The sequence below is a fragment of the Anomalospiza imberbis genome, chromosome W (genome assembly GCF_031753505.1).
Source record: "Anomalospiza imberbis isolate Cuckoo-Finch-1a 21T00152 chromosome W, ASM3175350v1, whole genome shotgun sequence".
In the NCBI taxonomy this organism is placed as follows: Eukaryota; Metazoa; Chordata; class Aves; order Passeriformes; family Viduidae; genus Anomalospiza; species Anomalospiza imberbis.
In genome coordinates, this window is record NC_089720.1 from 5,075,994 (window position 1) to 5,097,408 (window position 21,415).

The 21,415-nt window shown below is 41.4% G+C and overlaps 1 protein-coding gene across 4 annotated transcripts in view; it reads right to left on the bottom strand.

Annotated features, from left to right (window-relative positions):
- Positions 1-15,407: 15,407 nt before the first annotated feature.
- Positions 15,408-21,415, bottom strand: part of LOC137464250 (transportin-1-like) — a 141,616-nt gene continuing 135,608 nt past the window's right edge. For all 4 annotated transcript variants that reach the window (XM_068175552.1, XM_068175549.1, XM_068175550.1 and 1 more), the window contains one exon: positions 15,408-20,756. The gene's annotated coding sequence lies outside the window, so the exon portion shown is untranslated. The remainder of the gene's footprint in view (positions 20,757-21,415) is intronic.

The window sequence follows — 21,415 nt, forward strand, 5'->3', positions numbered from 1 at the left end:
TTTTCTGCTGTAACAGCCCATCCCTCCTGGTTATACGTTCCCTTTTCATCTTCAATTAGCTTTCTGTCCTTCTTATCATACACTGGCTTACCTTCTAGGGAGATTTGGCCATCAGGAATTAAGGGTCCCTCCACTGTTACCTCACCTTTTGCTGCTTCTTTTGCCTCTGTCCGCCAGCTCGTTTCCCTCCTCCAATTCTGAGTTTCCTTTTTGATGTGCTTTAATGTGCATGATTGCCACCTTTTCAGGCAGTTGGACTGCTTCCAATAGTTGTAGTATCTCTTGCGCATGTTTAGTGTTCTTTCCCTGTGAGTTTAATAGTCCTCTTTCTCTCCAGATAGCCCCATGGGCATGCCCCACTCCAAATGCATATCTTGAATCTGTATAAATGTTTATTCTTTTTCCCTTTGATAACTCTAATGCCCGAGTCAGGGCAATTATTTCTGCCTTCTGTGCAGAGGTACCTGCTGGTAATGGTCCTGATTCGATTAGATCCCTTGATGTGGTAACTGCATACCCAGCATGTCGCTTTCCATTGATGACGTAGCTGCTTCTATAAGTGAACCAGGTTTCCGCGTCATCCAGAGTGGTGTCCTTCAGGTCTGAGCGTCTGGAATAAGTGGCTTCGATGGTCTCCAGGCAATCGTGATGAATTGGTTCTCCTTGGTTCCTACTGAGAAAGGAAGCTGGGTTGACAATGTTAGTTACCACTATCTCAACATCATCTTGTTCTACCATGATAGCTTGGTATTTCAGAAATCGTTGTGGGGAGAGCCAGTGGCCACTCTTGGTTTCTAGGACTGAGGATACTGTATGAGACACTAGCACAGTCATCTTCTGGCCCAGGGTGAACTTACGGGCTTCCTGAATGTTCAGTACAACTGCGGCCACTGCTCTGAGGCAACCTGGCCATCCTTTCGCTGCTGCATCTAGTTGTTTAGAAAGGTAAGCAACTGCCCTTCTGTATGGGCCCAGGTCCTGTGCCAGTATTCCCAGGGCAATTCCCTGTTTCTCATGAGAGAAGAGAAAGAATGGTTTACTCACGTCTGGAAGTCCTAGAGCTGGAGCTGACATGAGGGCCTTTTTCAGCTGACCAAAGGCCTGTGTGGTTTCTTTTGTCCACTGAAGGTCTCTGCTTCCATTTGCAATGAGTGAATACAGAGGTTTCACGAGCAATCCGTAGTTGTATATCCATAGTCTGCACCATCCTGTCATACCCAGGAATGTTCTCAGTTCCTTTATCGTCTGAGGTTTTGGGGTTTGGCATATTGATTCTATGCGTTCTTTCCCCAAAGTCCGTTGTCCAGCACTGATTTCACACCCCAGGTAGATCACCTTCTGTTTTACCACCTGAGCCTTTTTCTTTGACACCCTATATCCCTGGAGCCCCAAAAAGTTTAAAAGGCTTACCGTCCAAGCCACGCACCTTTCTTCTGTGGGGGTGGCTATGAGGATGTCATCTACATACTGCAACATTTTGCCTTCTCCCGGTGGGGCTTCCCAGGATTCCAAATCCTTTGCGAGTTGTTCTCCAAACAGGGTGGGCGAGTTTTTGAAGCCTTGTGGTAAAACTGTCCATGTGAGCTGAGTTTTGCGTCCACTTTTGGGATTTTGCCATTCAAATGCAAAAATTTTCTGGCTGGTTTCATGGAGAGGGAGGCAAAAGAAAGCATCCTTCAAATCTAAAACAGTGAACCAAGTTAGTTCTGGTGTTAAACATGTCAACAAGGTGTAGGGGTTGGCTACCACAGGGTAGAGATCCTCAGTGATCTTGTTAACAGCCCGTAAATCCTGCACGATCCGGTATGTCCCATCAGGTTTGCGGACAGGCAGGATAGGAGTGTTAAAATCGGACTGGCATTCTTTCAATAACCCCAGCTGTAAGAAATTTTCAATTATCAGGCTAATTCCTTCTCTATCTTCTCTCCTCAAGGGATACTGCTTAATTCTAACTGGTTGTTTTCCTTCCTTGAGCCTAATTTGTATTGGTGGTGCATTTTTTGCCCTCCCTGGTACGTTGGAGGCCCATACTCCCGGGAAGACTTGATTCAGAATCTCTTCACTAATTTCTTCTTTAGCCTTAATGGTTGTCAGTATTAAGCTCAGCACTTCTACATATTTTTGTTCATTCACCTCCAGAATAACTTCCCCATTTTTAAATGAAATAGTTGTCTCCAGTTTCTCCAATAAGTCTCTCCCTAGGGGAGATTCTGGGGAATTGGGCATGTATAAGAATTTATGGATGCCCCACTGTTTTCCATATTTGTATTTGAGTGGCTTGCAAAAATATGCTATCTCAGGTTGGCCAGTTGCTCCCCTGACCCTGACATAATCATTCCCTACTGGCACCAGAGCTTTGTTTAAAACTGAAAATGTTGCTCCTGTATCCACCATGAATTCCACCTCTTTCCCTTCCTCCCTCAGTTTCATTTTTATAACCAGCGGATCTCCTGGGGTAAGGTCCCCCGGTCCCCTTCAATTACTTTCTGTGTGAGCAACCACCACCTCCCTTCCCCGGTTCCCTTTCCCATTTCCTTTTCATTCAGGGCACTCGTTTTTCCAGTGTCCAAGTCTTTTGCAATTTGCACACTGATTTTTACCCAACCGGGGTGGTCCTTGCCTAGGTGGTCTTTGTCTCTGCCCTCCTTTATTTTCTTCTTTTACTACAGCCATTGATTTTCTCATTCCTTGCCTATATCCTTCTTCTCGATTGCTGAAAACCCTCCATGCCTCTCCTAGCAAGACCTCCAACTTCCTTTCCTCTCCCCCCTGGAGTCTCTGAAGTTTCCTCCTGATATCTTGACTAGATTGCCCTAAAAATAAACTTGCTAGCTGCTGTATCCCTATCTCTGATTCAGGATCTAATGATGTATAACGACGCATTGTGTCTCTCAAGCGATCCAAAAACTCAGATGGACTTTCAGAGGGATTCTGTTTAATTGCATATAAAGCTGACCAATTTATAGTCTTGGGGATGGCCCGCTCCACCCCCTTTGCTATCCATTCTTGGTAGTGACGTAACTTTTTTATTTGCCCCTCATCATTTGGGTCCCATTTTGGGTCTTGGAGGGGAAAGAAGTTCTTAACATCCTCTTCTTTTGCTTTGCAAAAGCCTTCTGCCAAGTCTCCTGCTGCTTTTAAAACTAGCTGTCTTTCTGTGTCTGTCAATGCATCCAACAATAACTGAATATCTGACCAGTCTGGGTTATGCTGCTTAATCATGTATCTTAACCTTTTAGCTGTTCCTATTGGGTCACTTCTATAGTTTTTGGCAACTCTTTCCCAACCTTCTAAATCAATTGTAGAGAAGGGGACTTTTATCAACACCCTTTTCTTCTCAGGTCCTATTGCTTCCCTTAAAGGGGCTTGTATGATTTCCTTTGTTTGTTTTCTAGTCCGAGATGCTATGGGACTGCCTGCACTCTCATCACTATCACTCTCAGGCAAAACAGAGGGTCCTAAGGTTCAAATCCAAAACCACTGGGGGAAAAGGATCCCCTCCAGCTGTCCTGCCACGGCTAGTAAAGTACACTAAACAAACCCTAAAAACAATACACACAACAAAAACATCAAACAAATAGCAGTAGCTGAGAACATTTATCAGAGCAGGCCTCATAACGAAATACTTTACACAATATACTCACAACAAAACCTTAGACAGCATTAAGCAAACCTAATACTCACAGCAAAAGCATCAAAACAGCACCAATAGTGCTTCAAACAAAATGCAATATCCAAAAATGACGCAAGGAGTTCAAAGAGTCCACACAAAGTTGCCACAATTATAACTTTTGACGCAAGCATCAGAAATATGCCACAGTTTCCCAAACACGAGTTACTTCAAGCAAAACCTTTAAAACTCACACATACGCCCAGACAGCAACAAAGCTCACACACACATCAGTGCAAAATTCACACACATAAACACGAGTTACTTCACACAAAACCTTTAAAACTCACACATCAGTGCAAAATTCACACATATAACAGACAAAACTCACATACACCTAGACGAACAAAACTCACACACACATATCACAAACCCAGACAGCAACCATACACCAAGGATTCAGTGAATCCTCCCCCGCTGCCTTTCCGTCGGTCAGCAGCCCTAACCGATAGCTGCCCTTTCAGCTACCGGTTACTTGCAAGTCCAAACCAAACCAAACCTCCCCCGCCGCCTTTCCGTTGGTCAGCGGCCCTTACCGATAGCTGCCCTTTCAGCTACCGGTTACTTGCAAGTCCAAACCAAACCAAGGCCATGCTCTCTGCGGTCAGACGTCTCTGATTGGCTTAACAGCGGTCACTACGGGCCCCCCCCCCCCCTTTTTTTAAAAGATACATACCGTTTCTGCGCTGGTTAGGAGGTCTTTCTCTGCCCCCGCAGTAAGCGACACTAGAAGCGGAGTTCCTCCAAAGAAATCCTGGGGCGCGCCTTAGGAAGTCCGCCCCCGAGCCGGTCCCACGGCTGGCAGAGAAGTCCCTTCGTGGTCGCCAATTGACACACGGAGCCAGACTCTAAAACTCAGAGACAGAATGAGTTTTAAAGTAGGTATGTTTATTCGGCCGGACGCATGTGGGACATTTCCCCAAATACATGCATGCCCCTTGCTTACACACGTGTTCTTTTATCCCCTGGAGTGTTACATATGCATTAAGTTTCCCCATGGGTCATTTCCTGGCTCCCCTCCCTCTCCGCTCTGTATGCTAATCAGCTTGTCGGTCCTCTGTGCCTGCGCAGCTGTCTCTGGTGGTCGTCCCAGGCTTCGGGGGTCGTAAAAGGGATGAAGTAAGAATGGTCTTCTTCAGGCTGACTTTTTGACCCCACTGCTTTGCACATGCCCATTGATTCCTTGGCCACGGTCCAAGCCAGGGGCCAGGATCCATCTGTTTCCAGAACATAAGGGGCCCCATTTTTCAGTTGTCTTTACACCCTGTATCCTGTTTTCCATATACGTTCCTTCTCCTTATCAGGTCTCTCCTTGCTGCTCTGCACGTAGTCTCTTCCTTTCCCATAGGCCAGGATACGGTATATTCTCACGTAACCTAAGGATGTGGCCCTAAGCAATATCCATTATTTTATATGCCTATTACTATTCAATACCTTCTAATTTCTATGATTAATATCTTCTAGTTCTAACCCCATGTTTCAGGAGAAGGACCCCGATAAAAGAGAATTCCCTCCTTAAGAGGGGTAACCTGTTGCATACACAAATCACTTCATGAATATGCATATTTTTTATTTAAAACAAGAAATTCGTCTGGTACTTGTTGAGGAATTCCTGTTAATCCCAGACGCCTTGAAGTCTAAGTCGAGTTTGGAGAAGTTCGGTTTTTTGTTGATAAGGAAAGCCATAAATTCCTCTCCTCTGGAAGATTTAGGGGTTTCTGTAATTGTTATCTCTGTGTGAAGAATTTCTTGATTATCTTCTCCTTCTCTTGAGCAAAAAGAATACCACACACACATATTTTCTATTTTAACTACTAAAGCTTAATTTCAATTACAAAACTACATTTACTATATTATTAAAATGTTACTACAGCATAACTTTCCAACCTAGCATAATACATATAGTAAATATCTGCGTAGAGCCATATAATATGCATTTTTCACAGATATCAACAGATGGAGCTTGGGGAAGCAGTCTTTCATGGAGGCATCCCTGTCGATTCCCTCTGCTAACGTGGCTCCTACTTGCTCTCAGAACTCTGTTCTGTGAGCATCCTCCGCAGTTACACGTGGAAAGGAAAAGCAAAGCCATGGTACAATCTGCTTGACTGAATTTTTGGGGGTAGGGACGTTTTACCGATAAAATCCCCTTAATTTGGGTATAGAATTCCCTTTGTTGGGTAGATAGCACGGTCTCCATGCTATTTCTACCCGCAACCTCACCCCTGGTGCAGAAAAAAGCAGAAAAAAAGCAAAAAACTGCAAAAGACCCCGGCGGCCCGCCGCACACACCATGTGCGCATGATCCGTACCCTTGGAAACGCGGCAGAGCCCCCCCACATGAAGTGTTAGCCGGGTACCCTCCGCGGCTAATCACTCACCAAACCAGAATCTTCGCAAATAAAAGCTGCTACCAGGGTCTTCTTTCCCGGGAAGTGTCCGTTCTTCATCTTTCCGTGGCCGTGAATGGTTGTGCTTCCAGTCCCACGCGGGAAAACACAGCGTGTTTTCCTGTTGGTGGCGGAGATGCCACTGACTTACTTCGGGGGGACTCTTGCTCCCGTTTTCCGCGTGGATTGCGCTTGCTCGTCTCGGCAGCGGCGCTCGCTGGTCGGCGGCGCAGCTTCCCGGCGGCAGCGCTCTCTCTGCGTGGCTCCCGGGTGCTCTGTGGTGACCCTCTGCCTGCTCCGCGGCTTTGCGCTGGCCGTGGCCCTAACGTTGGGTGCCACCCACGGCTTCACATTTCTTTTCTCGGCCCCAGTCCCCAGTCGGCTCTCGAGCACCTGGCTTGGGCGTCTCAGCTTTTTGTCAGGGCTGAGGCTTGCCGCAATTCCCGGGTGCTATTGCTGCTGCACTCCTGGGTGGGCTGCTGGCCGCCCTTCACCCTCGGCGCGAGGGAAAAAACAAAGAGGCAGGAAATTCGGCCAAATCCATCCGCGTGGCAGCTGGATGCTTTATTGGCTGCGAGAGCTGCGGTGGAAAAGCTGCAGCCCGCTCCCAACTTTGCACGGACGCAAATGGCCCTGAGCATGTCGCGGAGTGGGATGATACAGGGGAGGGACAGGGCAGACGGGGAATCCTCCCGCCCAATGGATACAGACATCGTGGTGATGATGTGTATTACAGCGTCCAATGGGAACACGGCAGGGGCTGACACGGGGCTTTGGGGCGAGTGGGACTGCGAGAACAGGGAGACGGGCACGGAAACCGCAGGAGAAGGGGAAAACCTGGGAGATGCACGAGGGTACACAGAACCGGAAAACTAACAAAGAAAAAACTCATAATTTGAACCCAAACCCAGGATGCAACTAAGGAGAGTCAGATTCACTTCTACATTTCAGAGAGAAGTCCACATCTTCCACATTTTCAAGGGTATATAGCAATCTTTTATCTACTGCTACATCAAGATGTGCAGCAACTACTCCAGTGCTACAACAATCTACCATCACACAGGTATCAGACCCATTCTTGGGTTTTCAACAATACCTTTCCACAAAAATCAGAATGAAATGCAAAATCTTAGCCTTGAACTTTAAGGCATCCTGCAGCATATATTCAGTTACCTAGAAAACTATTTTGATAAAGGATGAAGATCGGGATCAGTAGTTATATTAAGTCACACTGGAATTACCCTTAAAAAATTAATTTATTCAGAAGCAAACTTTCTCTTGAAATCCATATACAATTATATAATCAAAGAATATCCTGGGTTGGAAGGGACCCATCAGGATCAAGTTCATGTCCTGGCCCTGTTGTAGATGTTGGCGAACCCAATGGGAAGAATGATGATGTCTAACTCCAGTTCAGAAGGTTAAATTATTTATTTATTATAATTATGCTATAATACATTAATATACTATATAAAAGAGGATACTAAAACTACATGCTACTTTATCATATCTAACTCACTAACAACTTGTGACCCTGTTTGCCAGAGTCCAGACACAGGTGGATCTGATTGGCCATCAGGCCCAAACAATCCACCATGATCCAACCAAGCATTCATGTTGCAGCAGATAGGCCTGCTAGGCCCCTCTGGAGATTAGCTGCCTAAGGGCAGAGAAAATGCATAGTCATGCTGACTAGCAAAAGAACCCCTTTTTCCGCGCCTCAGACCCTCTGTTATCTTCCTGTAAGACAATAGGTCAATTTGCACCCTGACCCACACCATTGGACCATTTCTCAAAACCCCTGTACCCTATAAAAACCCCTCAGTTTCCCTAGCTCGTTGGAAGTAAGCTGTCCCTGAACCCTTCACGGAAGATGAAATAAAGATCCTCCGGTGGAACCTCACACAGCGCTCCCCGTCTCTCTCTCCCTGCGTCTGCCCGAGGCACCCCAGCAAGCCTATGAGCTGAAATCACTTCTAAAAGAACTGAACTCTGCTTAAGAGCTGCATATCACTATAACAGCTTGCTGGGGCTAGCCTGTGCCTGGGAGCTCTGCCAAAGGTGCTTGGGCAGGAGGGTGTGCAGATACCCTTCTCACCCCAGAACACCAAGGCAGCCGGACCAACTGAGCCTGACCGGGAACAAAAACAATACATTCACTCCAGATAAACAATTATCAAAACACATTCCAGAAGAGAAAAACAAGGAGCAGAAATAGAAATTTTCTCTTTCATTTCTCTCTGTGCACCTTTATAAAAATCCTGAGAGAGAAATGTGCTTGCCACACTGGCCCTGCACAGGACACCCCAAGAATCATACCATGTGCCTGAGAACATTGTCCAAACACTTCTTGAACTCTGGCAGGCTTGGTGCTGTGACCACTTCCCTGGGGAGCCCAACCATCCTCTGGGTGAAGAACCATTCCCAAATATCCAACCTAAACCTCCCCTGACACAGCTTCATGCCATTCCCTCGGGTTCTGTCACTGGTCACTAGAGAGAAGAGATCAGTGCCTGCCCCTCCTCTTCCCCTCATGAGGAAGCTGTAGACTGCAATGAGGTCTACCCTCAGTCTCCTCCAGGCTGAACAAGCCAAGTTACCTCAGCCACTCCTTGTATGGCTTCCCCTCTAGACCTTTACCAACTTTGTTGCCATCCTTTGGACTCTCTCTAATAGCTTTATATCTTTCTTATATTGTGGTGCCAAAACTGCACACAGAACTAGAGGTGAGGCCGCACCAGTGCAGAGCAGAGTGGAACAATCCCTTTCCTTACCTGGCTGGCAATGCTGTTCCTGATGCACCCCAGGATACGGTTGTCCCTCCTGGCTGCCCGGGCACTGCTGACTCAAATCCAGCTACCCACTGACCAGGACCCCCAGGTCCCTTTCCACGGTGTTGCTTTCCAGCATCTCATTCCCCAGTCTGTACATGTAGGGTTGCCCCATCCCAGGTGCAGAATGTGGCACTTTTCTTTGTTGAACTTCATACAGTTGGTGATTGCCCAGCCCTCTCATTTAATAATGAGTTCTACCAGCAACAAAGAGCTGCTCTTAAATTTTGCCTTCCTATATTCTGTATGCTGATCTTGTCTTCTGTCTCTAAAGTAGCACATACTGAAAAATCCTTACTAAGGACAATCGTATTATGCACACTATTCCTTTTGAGATTGGTCTGGTTAAGAAAATCCTAGATTACTGATTGCCTTACTTTAAGTGCTGCTGGATATAAGAAGAGTGATATGACAAATATATTTAATATAAAGAGAGAGCACAACTTTTTACATAGGCAGATAGTGAAAAGACAAGGAGGAACAGTTTTAAACTAAAAGAAGAGAGATTTAGATTAGAAGTTAAGAATAAATTAATTACTCAGAGGGTAGTGTGCCACTGGAACTGGTTGCCCAGAAATGTGGATGCCCTATCCCTGGAAGGGTTCAAGGCCAGGTTGGATGGGGCTTGGAGCAACCTGGGAGAGTGGGGGGTGTTCCTGCCCATGGTGGGGGGTTGGAAATAGATGATCTTTAAGGTCCCTTCTAACACAAGTAATTCTGATTCTATGATAACATTCTTTGCATTTAAGATGCTAGTACTTACTCTACTCATCTTGTTTGTATATAGAAGTAGTAATTAAGCTCAGACTCAGGCCTGAGTCAATAGTCAGATGTTTTGTTCAAGTTCCCCCTTGATAGCAGCATGCTCTAACACAAGTATCCCATGACAGAATGGGAGTGGAGAGGGCCATTTGAATGAAAACAAAACAAAAACTACACCCTGCCTTCCCAGTCACTGGTTTACTCATGTCTTATAGCCAACAGGAACTGATCCCTTTTCTAATCAACTCGGTCTCTACACATTTAGTGTGCTGTCAACATCTATTCCATGGTCTTCTCTTTCTGGAGGCAGAAATCAAAGTCCTTATTTAAGCAGACTTTCAGCCAAATATGCAGCAACTAATTTCTACTATACATTTTATTATTAATTTACTCAGTAGTTATATCATGATAATGTATTTTATTGAATTTGTTACAATACAGAAGGTTTCTGTGCTAGACATGTAGTTGTCTAGATTGTTTATATGTTATTGACCAACTGGAAGCAAATATAAATAATCAAATCGACATGGGTAAATTTTGTACAGGGAGCTACTACTGTTAGTTTCATACTTTCATTTTAGAGACTCCTGTGTCAGGAAGCTAAATAAGTTTAAGAATAGACCTTTAAACAGTTTCCATTATCACCCCATAAAAGCTAGATAAAATTAGAATAAGACCATTGCAAGATTTGGTTCAAGATCTTGAATAATTTTCATTTAGTTTTAGCTTATTCCAATTTTTACTTAACTATTGACAAACACAAGTAATGAGAATGATGCCACAAGGTCCCATTGAGAAGTGAGAACAATATAACACCATACATCTACTCAATAAGTGAGCAGCAGAGGAGGATGGCACCATAAATTTACCAAACAAGGAGATAATGCAGGAACAAACTATTGATAAGACCAAACAAGTCTTTGGCTTGAACTTTTGTGCTAACTTTAGTCAGATAACCAGCATAGCAAAATTCACATCTATAGAAGCCCCTTATTCACATAAGCTCCTTCCCTATAGAGCATGTGTGATAAAATAAATGGGTACTGTGTCTTTAAGTGAAAGTGAAAAAATATTTAGCCAATTGTGATAGTTTCAGTTCGAAACTGGGCAGAAAAACTAATTTTGTGTAGTGGTTTTGGTTTGTTAATTTAAGATTTTCTTTAAGTTTAAGATTTCTCGGCTAATGAACTAAAGTGTGTGGTGGGTTTTGGTGTTGGTTAATCACTAATGTACTTCCTGCTGTGAGATAGGATTAGGAGAAAGGTAAAGTAGGCTTAAAACGTCAAAAGGGTGTAGGAGTGAGGGTGGGTAGGACGGTCGGGACGGACGGAGACGAGAGATCTCTGAAGCCAGGTCTTGGAACTTGAGGTTTATTGCAAAGGGTGTGGGTGCAGGGGCCCTGTTTGGAGCTGCCAGCCGCAGCCCTGAGCAGGCCTGAAAGAGGAGCCCGAAAGAGAGACCCAAAAGAGCAAGAGGGCAAGAGAGGAGCAAGAGGGCAAGAGAGGCAAGTGAGAGAAGTTCCTGTTACAATACAATAAATCATCTTCTGTACTGAATATTCTAATTTTCACTAACCAATCTAGTACAAGATACAAATCCTATAGCATTTACATACAGCCTATAAGAATCATTACATTACCATACTGTGTTACATTTTAAACCCTAAAAACTACTCTTTGGACCCCTTCTGCCAAGCTACTAGGGTCTGCTCTGACCCTTGGACCTGTCTGCAAGCAGAGGGTATTGTTTAATCAAAAGGGGATTGCCTTCAGCCAGTGTCCTAGGGTGACGCTATGGTGCTTGTATCCCCAATCGTGTGTTCTGTTTATGTTTGATGTTATGTTCTGTGCTTTCAGGAATGGCTCCAAAAAGTGAAGGTTTCTTTTGCCTTGTTATCAGCTGGCTCACCTCCCCCCACGGTAGGTGTCTAGGAGGAAGGCTAGGGCTTGCTTGCTGGCTTGCTTGCTTCGCTTTGCTCTCGCTCCTGCTTTTGCTTTTGCCCTTGCTTTTGCTTATTAGTTAGTTTAGCTAGGCAGTCCAATTTTTTTCCCTGGACTGTTTTCTTTCCCTTTCCTGAATACCATTCGAACCTACTCCGGACTGGGACTTGGGAAACACCTGCAGCAGCCATCCCCAGCGCTGGAGACCGATAACTGAGCGACCACTCCCAGGAGAGACTTTCTGAATTTGTCATCTCTTCAGAGTGGTGAAAGAGTTTTTGTCATCTGGTGTTGTTCATTTTTTTTTTTGTGCTGGGGAGTGCTTTGCTTGTTTTATAAACAGGTTTTATTCCACTTCTCTCTGAGGAAATTCTTCCCGAACCAGGTGGGGGGAGGGGCCCTGGGGGTTTGCTTTCTGGGGGCTCCTTCCAGAGGTTTTCTCCTAAATTTGCCCTAAACCAGGACAGCCGGCCATACTATTGTTTTCCAGTTGTTCAGTAACTAAGGCTTGGTATCTCAAAGCTTGCTATCATTTCAATCTCGCTTATAGTTTCCATACTCTCAAAATCTTTTGCCAGGCAATCATATTTATAAGGCTTTCCTGTTTTATCTTCCCCAACAAAAGGGTATAAAGAAAATTTTATAAACAATAACTAAAAGAAAAAAGTAGTAAAAATCAAGATAAATCTTTCAGAACACTTCTTCTCACAACCTTTTCTACTGACAATGTAAAGAAACAAAACTTAAAATTTTCAGTCAGTTTATGACTTCTAAAATAGTCTTTTTTTCAGTTTACTTAGAGAGAGAAGTCTTTCTTGTTAATTTTATGGAAACTTCTCTATAAGAGGAAAAACAGTTTCTTTGTGATTCTCACTTTGGTCATGAATAGCAGCTGCCCGGGGGAAATCTGCTATTGTGAAGTCTCTCTCATTTTCTACAAGCCTTCCCACAGCTCGTTTATGGGCTATGTCGACTTATTGGGTATTGTTTTAAAGATTAGTTGGTCAAAGGTAAAAGTTCTCATTATCTATTTTTAAAATTATCTTTATCTCTGGCAACAGAGATCTCTTGGGGGTACAGGACTACTTTTTCTCTGTTCAAACTTCTCATAGGATCACAGCTACTTTAACATCAGTTTACTTTGCATGGAGGCCTTTGCTTGATATCAATTTGAAACTTTCATCTTTTCATAGTTTCATGTGTTATAGGGAAAAGAGTTTTTTCTCTATAGCTTACAAGAGTGTGAAAAATGCATATTTTATGATTGGCTTTTCGCAAATATTAAATTGAATACTATATGTATTATGTTATATTGATTAGAAGTGCTGTATTAACATTTTAATAGTATGGTAAATGTAGTTTTGTAGTTAAAATAGAACCTATGTATGTGGGGTTTTTTTTTACTAACTCAAGCAAGAGATGAGATAATGAAGAAACTCTTCACACAGAGATGACAATGATGGGGGCCCATAAAGAATTACTGCCTCCTTATCGGAAAAGACAAACATTCTTCCACCTTCTCTCCGTCTTTATGGAACCACCAGGATTAAGGGGAAGAAGTTGACAAAAACCAGAAAAGTTCTTAATTTGCAAGGAATTTATGCATCATGTATGAGATGTATGAATATGCAACAGGCTACTGCTTTTAAAGGTTATTCCTTTGTTCACAAGGCATGCTTATTGGGCTTAAGTGCCCGAGAGCATCCGGACGTCCGTAATTCTTTGCTTTTTATTGTCTTGTAATTGTCCTAACTCTAAATTTTCATTACTCTAATTGTATTACTATTTTTATAACCATTTTATTATTATTAAACTTTTAAAATTTTAAAAACCAAGTGATTGGCGTTTATAACAAGAGGATTTCAGCTCTAAAATCAAGGCATCTCTTCATCCCTCTTATCTGGGACTAAACTTTTTTCTCGCTGACTATGATGTCTTCATGTTCTTTTACATGTTTGTATCTTGTTCTTTTCTCTTACTTGAGGGAGGATTAAAGCACTGAAAGGGTTAGCATTTTGTTTGGAGCTTGTAGATGGTCAACTTGACCCCAGTCAGGCTGGGTGTTACAGACGGTGGGAGCTACGACTGGGGGGGGGGTGGCTCGCATCTAATAAGCCAGGCTAGAACCTAGTAGCAGCAGCACTCTGGGTGTGTGTGTGTGTGGGGATGGCTCCTCCTTCCCCCTGCCTGATGGTTGCGGGTAACTTCTATGGGGGTAAAATCTCGGTGTTGACCCGGGGCTGCTCTCGGGGGCTGGGAGGGGTTTTAGTAAGCAGCTAGATGTTAGTAAGGCTGGTTCTATCTGGCCCCATGGCACCCCTCTCTCCTTGCCTGGTAGCTGATGGGGGGGTCAGCAGGCGGTCTGGGGGGAAGGGGGCCCAGCCCCACGGCAGGGCCATCCGGCCCGACCCCCCATGGCAGGGGCCGCGTAGCCGTGTGATTTCGCTCCCAGCCGGAAGGGAAAGAGGAAGTTCCCGGGTTTCTTTCGTCTTTTTGAAACATGGGGTTAGAACTAGAAGATATTAATCATAGAAATTAGAAGGTATGGAATAGTAATAGGCATATAAAATAATGGATATTGCTTAGGGCCACATCCTTAGGTTACGTGAGAATATACCGTATCCTGGCCTATGGGAAAGGAAGAGACTACGTGCAGAGCAGCAAGGAGAGACCTGATAAGGAGAAAGAATGTATATGGAAAACAGGATACAGGGTGTAAAGACAACTGAAAAATGGGGCTCCTTATGTTCTGGAAACAGATGGATCCTGGCCCCTGGCTTGGACCGTGGCCAAGGAATCAATGGGCATGTGCAAAGCAGTGGGGTCGAAAAGTCAGCCTGAAGAAGACCATTCTTACTTCATCCCTTTTACGACCCCCGAAGCCCGGGACGACCACCAGAGACAGCTGCGCAGGCGCAGAGGACCGACAAGCTGATTAGCATACAGAGCGGAGAGGGAGGGGAGCCAGGAAATGACCCATGGGGAAACTTAATGCATATGTAACACTCCAGGGGATAAAAGAACACCACGTGTGTAAGCAAGGGGCACGCATGTATTTGGGGAAATGTCCCACATGCGTCCGGCCGAATAAACATACCTACTTTAAAACTCACTCTGTCTTTGAGTTTTAGAGTCTGGCTCCGCGTGTCATTTTAACATGTGTTTTTCACAGAGGCATGTCTAGCTTTCTAGTGGTTGGAAGTTTTGCATCACTTCTCTAAATGTTTCTCATGCAAAACCATGACACCAATGAATGTCGTTTTAGATTGTTGCATATACTGGAGGTTATGATCTTTCAATGTTTGAAGTATATGGAAGCAGGTAACTAGCATACTGAAGGTGTGCCAGCTTTGTGGATTCATCACCCAGCACCCATCTCTGTGCAGACATGAATTAAACAAATACCTTGACTGTGTGTGGATTGGCTTCTTGCACACTGGGTAGAATCTATATTTGGGACAACATCCTCATTTGGCCAGATTTAGTTAGCTAGTCTCAGCTGTTTCAAACAAAAATATAGGCAATGTAACTTCAGTAGTAGAGCAGTTACCAGTATCAACCCATGAACATTAATTCCAGCTCAGGTAAACCTCTTATGTCTACATTTATCGGCCCCCAAGCAGCATAAAATACCTAAACTGAACTGACCTTAACTTATCCAAAGATTATTTTCATTCACAAAAAATTAAAATCCTCCTTATTCAAGAGACTCCAGAACTTACATGTGTGAACCAGAAGAGTACCTACTGAGTCAGACAAAATACAAGCTGAACATGACATTTTCATCTTTCATTAAAAATTGGAATGCAACATATATATTTTAACAACTTTATTAACATAGTGAAGCAGTGATTGCCATCCACATCTATTATGTCACATCATACAAATGTAGATACAAAATTACTACAGTACAATATATATGCTCTGCATGATTCAAAATATTTGGTGGCCCCAAAAGCTCTAAAATTCAGCAGCTTATCAAAAATTAAAACAATATTCTATTTAAATGAAGTTCTGTTAGCAAATAGGCAGACTTCAAGAAATATCACTCATTTTAGTACAGTTTGAAAGGTTACAGGAGGATATGTTTGAAGGATACATTCCAACATTGTGGCAGACACAGAAACATCAGTTTTAAAGCTTTCAAGCAAAACGCATACAACCTAAGTTGTCAGCAGAAAGATCAGTCATCTTTAATTTAAAATAATTTTCTATACTGCATCCAATTGAAAATTTTAGAAGTGCTCAGTATTAGTAAGTCAGCAATACATAGCTACCTATTTCTTCCTATGAAGATTTCAACAGACAGAGAAACCTGCTTATACCCATCTCTTTTTTCTAATTGCTTTCCCACAAAGATCACCTAGGCCTTCTCAGTTTTGTTGTTCACCCAAAGCAAGCAATTAGATACCTTAGGTGAAAGTAGCATAATAGAACCAGCTTATAGAAAAGTGATATACTATAAGCACTGAATTCTTTGAGATTCAGACTTGACTTACTTAAAAAGGATAGTCTAACACCAGACAGGGATCTACCTTTTATAGACATTTTAAATGCCCTCACAAATACATTCAAGTAAGTATCCTTATTATTTTAGGAGAATATACTCTACAAGGCAAGCAACAAGAGTATTCACCTCAGAGTTTTCCATTTAAACTAATTTTCCAAAACTGGCTTGCTCCAACCATTACATGCAAAGAGCAAGCATCAGTGTCAGACCAAAAAAAGTAGACTGATGGTGCAAGTCATTCTGGTGAATGCATAGGTGAGTGAAATACACAGCTACTGATCAAGCTTTACTTACTCAAGATGAGGTTACTGGAAATATGTAATATATCACAAATATGTATGCAAACTATATCAGCATCTACCTGAAGTAACTGCAGAATGTTTTGTAATTTACAGCAGTCATTTCACTGTAGAGCTTAACCTTTATCTAAGATAAAAAGTTACCCTTTAGACCCTATGTAGAAGCTTTATGCATTTATGCTCATAAAAGACAGAGCATCAAAGCAATTCGTCTTAATTTGCAACTTCTTTCCTTGACAAAATCTGAAAGAAAAGATTTCTAACACAATGTTACTTAAAAGCATATTTCAAGAAATATTTCAGTTGTGTGAATATGGATGCATTCTCCTCAAGGGAAGAAGATTTTTGCACTTTTATCTGTTAATACATACAATATGAATAAAATAGGTGAATCAAAAGTCATTATTGTCCAACAGTAGAAGGTTAATTTAGAGTAAGTTTAAGACAGAGGAGCTTCATAATACGAAATACATAAACTGATATAATAGACACATTTTTATAAGCATGTGTTCTGAACAAAAAGGGTACAAGAGTATTCACCTGAGATAAAGCTAGTATATGAATATTTCTAAGTAGCAATGAGTTTCACTTGAGTAAAACTACTTGAAGCTTTAAAATATACATTTTATTATTATACAATACATGCAGTATAAGTAAATAAAACTGATGTTTACATAAAAGTTCTAAAAAAAAACCCCACCAAATCCACAGTGTATCACCAATTCTAGTTACAAAACTTATGCTGCTTCATAACTTTTAAAAATTATAATTATTATAAATTTTAAACTCATTCTTCCAAAACTGATCTTTTGAGTACAAGCTTTAAGGAGCAATAAACAAAAGCATAAGAATTAGCTCATTACAATTTAAATATATACATATTCACCAATTTAGAAAATAATCAAGCTTTGGAAAACAATTATAAAATTGATTATATTTTCTTGTCCTGCTTAGAATAATGAACTATTCTAATAAGTTTCTCCTAAATGAAAATAGTTGTTTCCTGAATGTATAAAGAAAAAAAATTTAGTATTGAACGTACAATTTCACAGCAATTTAGAACTGCCAAAAAGATGTATTTTATAAGGATTTTAAATACACTTTCTGTTATCAACTTAGGTCGATCAGCAGCTTTTCTTCACTCTGAATCCTTCAAAAAGGTAAACGTAAAACAGGAAAAGACATATATGTAAAACAGTAAACACTGACCTCCTGAGGCTCCTACAACAAAACTATTCAAGTAGAAAATCTACACCATTACTTAGCAGCTGCTATTTTTGTAGCTTAGCAGACTAACAGCACTTTATTCAGTATGTAAGGAGCAAATGAAGCCGTACTTTTAGCATGCCAAGAGGCAGAAACACTGGAATGTAACAAATTCACAATTCTACCAATATAAACATTCAGTCAACATTCAAGAACTGTCAAGCCTACACTACAAGAATTGAAATGCTTTTTATTTATCCCATGATGCAATAATTGAATTATAACTGTTAATGCTGATTCCGAACTTTTCTTGCCTCAGATTAGACTCGAAATGGTTTCTGCAAATCTCTGCACTATATTATGCATTAGGAATATAGTTTATTTGCTTTAAAATATACCACAAGGGAACTTACTGATACAACAGACTATTTTGTCTGTACTGTTTATTTCTGCCTTAATTATTTTCTTTGCTGTAATACTAGATCAGTTCATATCTGTACAAATACATATTAAAATACTATGTACAAAAACGGTATCCTAAGGTAATGTGAGGTGAAGTGGGTTTATTTGGTTAAAGGGGCTTTCTGAAATTTAAACAGGTTAGTTAAACCCAGATTCTAGCTGTAATGCTACAGTATTATTTAGGTAGCTTTTCTATTCTACAGTTTGTTTTAATGTCATTTCTCTGAAACTCTTCCCTAATGTTCAAATGCACTCAAAACTATAGCCAATTTGTGTCTAAAATAATATCCTACTGTTTTTTTTTCTTCATCCAAAATTGATTTCAAAGTTTTTTTTAGTGACTAAAACTCTTAGGAATTTTCTTCAGTGCTATTAGTTAAGAAAGAATTTTGTATTTGCTACCAAAGCAATGTAATTTGAAAAGAAGTTATCACATGCAAATTTGACCAATTTGAATAAATACTATGTACTAGCATTAGTGAATGTACTTCATACAGTACATGTTCAAACTATTCTTCAGGCATTATCCATTCATATTTGCAAAGCCACAAAAATAAAAAAAGGATGGGGTGGAGAGCGGGATACATTTAAAATGTGCATGAAACCCCCCCCCCCAAATTTTTAAAACAGCATAACAGCATTTATAAGTCCACAGTCATACAGCTAGAACTTCAGTGCAATGGCTACATCATTTAACACTCAAAGAACAGAACCATGCAAAGAGTAGCAAGTTCTTAAAAAATACTACACAACAACTGCAAACAAAACAAAAAAAACCCCACAAACAAACCACAAAACACCAAAAAAACCCAAACCCCAAACTGTTATCCAATAACCAATTTTGCAATGCAAAGGTGAGAAAAGAAATCTATAAAAAGGCTGTTATGGCTTAGTTTTGTTTTGCAGGTTAATTATGCAGTACTTGAAAAATGGAAAGCTGTGGTTTCACCTCTGACCAGCACAGTTAAGTCTCTCCATTTTCCTTTAACATCATGGGATACTCTTTAAGCAATCTAAATAGAGACTTGCCATTTTCAGATAAACACAAGATCAAGTTTACCAGTTAGGATTTCACCTTCACAGTACATAAGAAAAAACACATTGAAAGAAAAGTAAAGGATTACTTTAACAAAGATTTATTCACAGAAATACATGTAAGTAGAGGAAAAAAAGAAAAAAAAATCAACAGAAAAGCTAAACAAATGAAATTAAGAGGATCCAAACCAACTTTCACTCTTTAGCTTTAAACTTGCACCCTTGTGCATTTAATTATATCACAAAGGGCCACCAATGTGTGCCAATACATTATAGATACCCTGTATTACATCCACTAACTTAAACATCTCTAAGATCATGCTGTGAACAAAAATTAAGCATAAAAGGTAATACATTGAGTGGGAATAAACACAAATATAGCAACTGTCATCAACTTCTACAATTGCCTTTATGTGCGAATTAACATTTATGCAGCTTTTAACAGGTCTTACCATGTAAATAATTTTTAGAGATTCTGCTAAAAATCACTAGCATATAACCATGCAGAAAGCACACCACACTGACAGCACAGAGGCAAATATTTTGCACAGTTATATCAGCTTTCCACATTGTGCAGGTTACACACAATACGATATGAATCTTAATCTTAACAGATCCTAAAAAGGTATTTCAAGGTCTAATTGTTAACTACAGTACTTTATATTCTTAATAAAAATAAGATCCACAGAATCTCAGAAAAATAATTTTAACTGCAGGGCTATATTGGATTGGTAAACTGCAACATAAGACTGATGCCACATAGGTAAATGCATACCAATTTCATTCTATGCGATGCAAGCATGCTACTTTCCCACTAATTTAAATTACCTCAGATCACTATGAGCCAGAATGCATGCCTGAACCTTAAACTGCATGTTAAGAATAATGCCTTACTCTAGAAATTAAAGCTAATTAATTACAATAACCAAATGATGCTACTTTAATTTTTTTAAATGCAAAAATTAAGATGCGAATCTTTCCTTTGATTTGTCCCTCCCCTTACCCCAAAAATGAAAGGAGTGAGTGACTCATTTACAGCTTGCAGGTTACTTCATTTTGTCCAGATTAACCTCTATTAATTTTCGACAGGGTTTCTATATTGTACACTGCAAGTGCCTGCTTCTAATACTGACACAAGCTGCATTTTAACTGTACTATTTTAATTTATCATTAACATGCAAATTATCTAGGAGTCCCATTAAGCAGGATGAAATAATGTAGAAAATCATTACTTAAAAAAACATTAAAAAAAGAAAGCCTTTTACTGTCTGTGACCTCAATTTGTAGGTTTCCTTTATTGTGCATAAAATAGTTTTTCTCTTTATGTATCCCTGTGGTTCAATTATATGGTTCTTATTTTGGTATAATTCCCCACAATAATCCAGAATGTGCTGTTTTGTTAACAGACTTTTTTTCTTCTTCACATCCAGTGCAGAGTTGTAATAGGAGACTATTTCCACCAACAAAGGCTCCAGATGTTGAAACATTTCCCAACATCGACTTAATACAGTGACAGCAACACCTCCCTCCCACCCCTCCCAGTAGGGTTGGGACTGTACTGTATTCCCTACTGGTTTACCCTTCCCCCCAGTAAAGGGTAACATTTTCCCTGGGTGCAGAGTCTCCCTCATAGTCTCCCAGACTGAAGGACCTGTAAAAGGAAAAGATAGAGGTATAGTTAAATCTTATCTTGAACCTTAACTGACAGATCAGTGCATAAACAAAGAGCTTTTTGCCTTTTTTAAGGGGTAGGTGCCAACCTTTAATGCAAAAACAAATTTAAGCCTAGATTTTCTCTTTTAAGAAAAGACCCCATTTGTACCAAATAAATTCATTAAACAACACCATTTACTTTAAAGCTAGACTGACAATTCCACTGTTGTGGCTTAGATTTAAGATAAAAGCAGTCCTATATATTCTAACAAGCTTGTGCCTTTTTAGTACATGATTATGAGGTAATGTGGTGGTTTTGCATGAGAGGAATTTACGGAACTGATGCAAAGCTTCCTGCCACTAGGAAGCTGTACACGCCTCTGTGAAAAACACATGTTAAAGACGGAAGAAACCCGAGAACTTTCCATTCCGCCAAACAGGTAATACGGCCGGCCCAGCCCCCGTCTCGGCCAGGCTGGGGCCGGATGGCCCCTGCCGCGGGGCGCCCGCCGGGCCCCCGCTATATCAGCTGCCGGACCGGGCCGGGCCATGGCTGTGATTTCTAATATCTTGCTGCTGGGCCCTGCCCCGCCGCCAGCCCGGGGCCGAGCTGAGTCTGCCTGCCCCAAGGAACAGCCCCGGGCCGGGCCGGCTCGG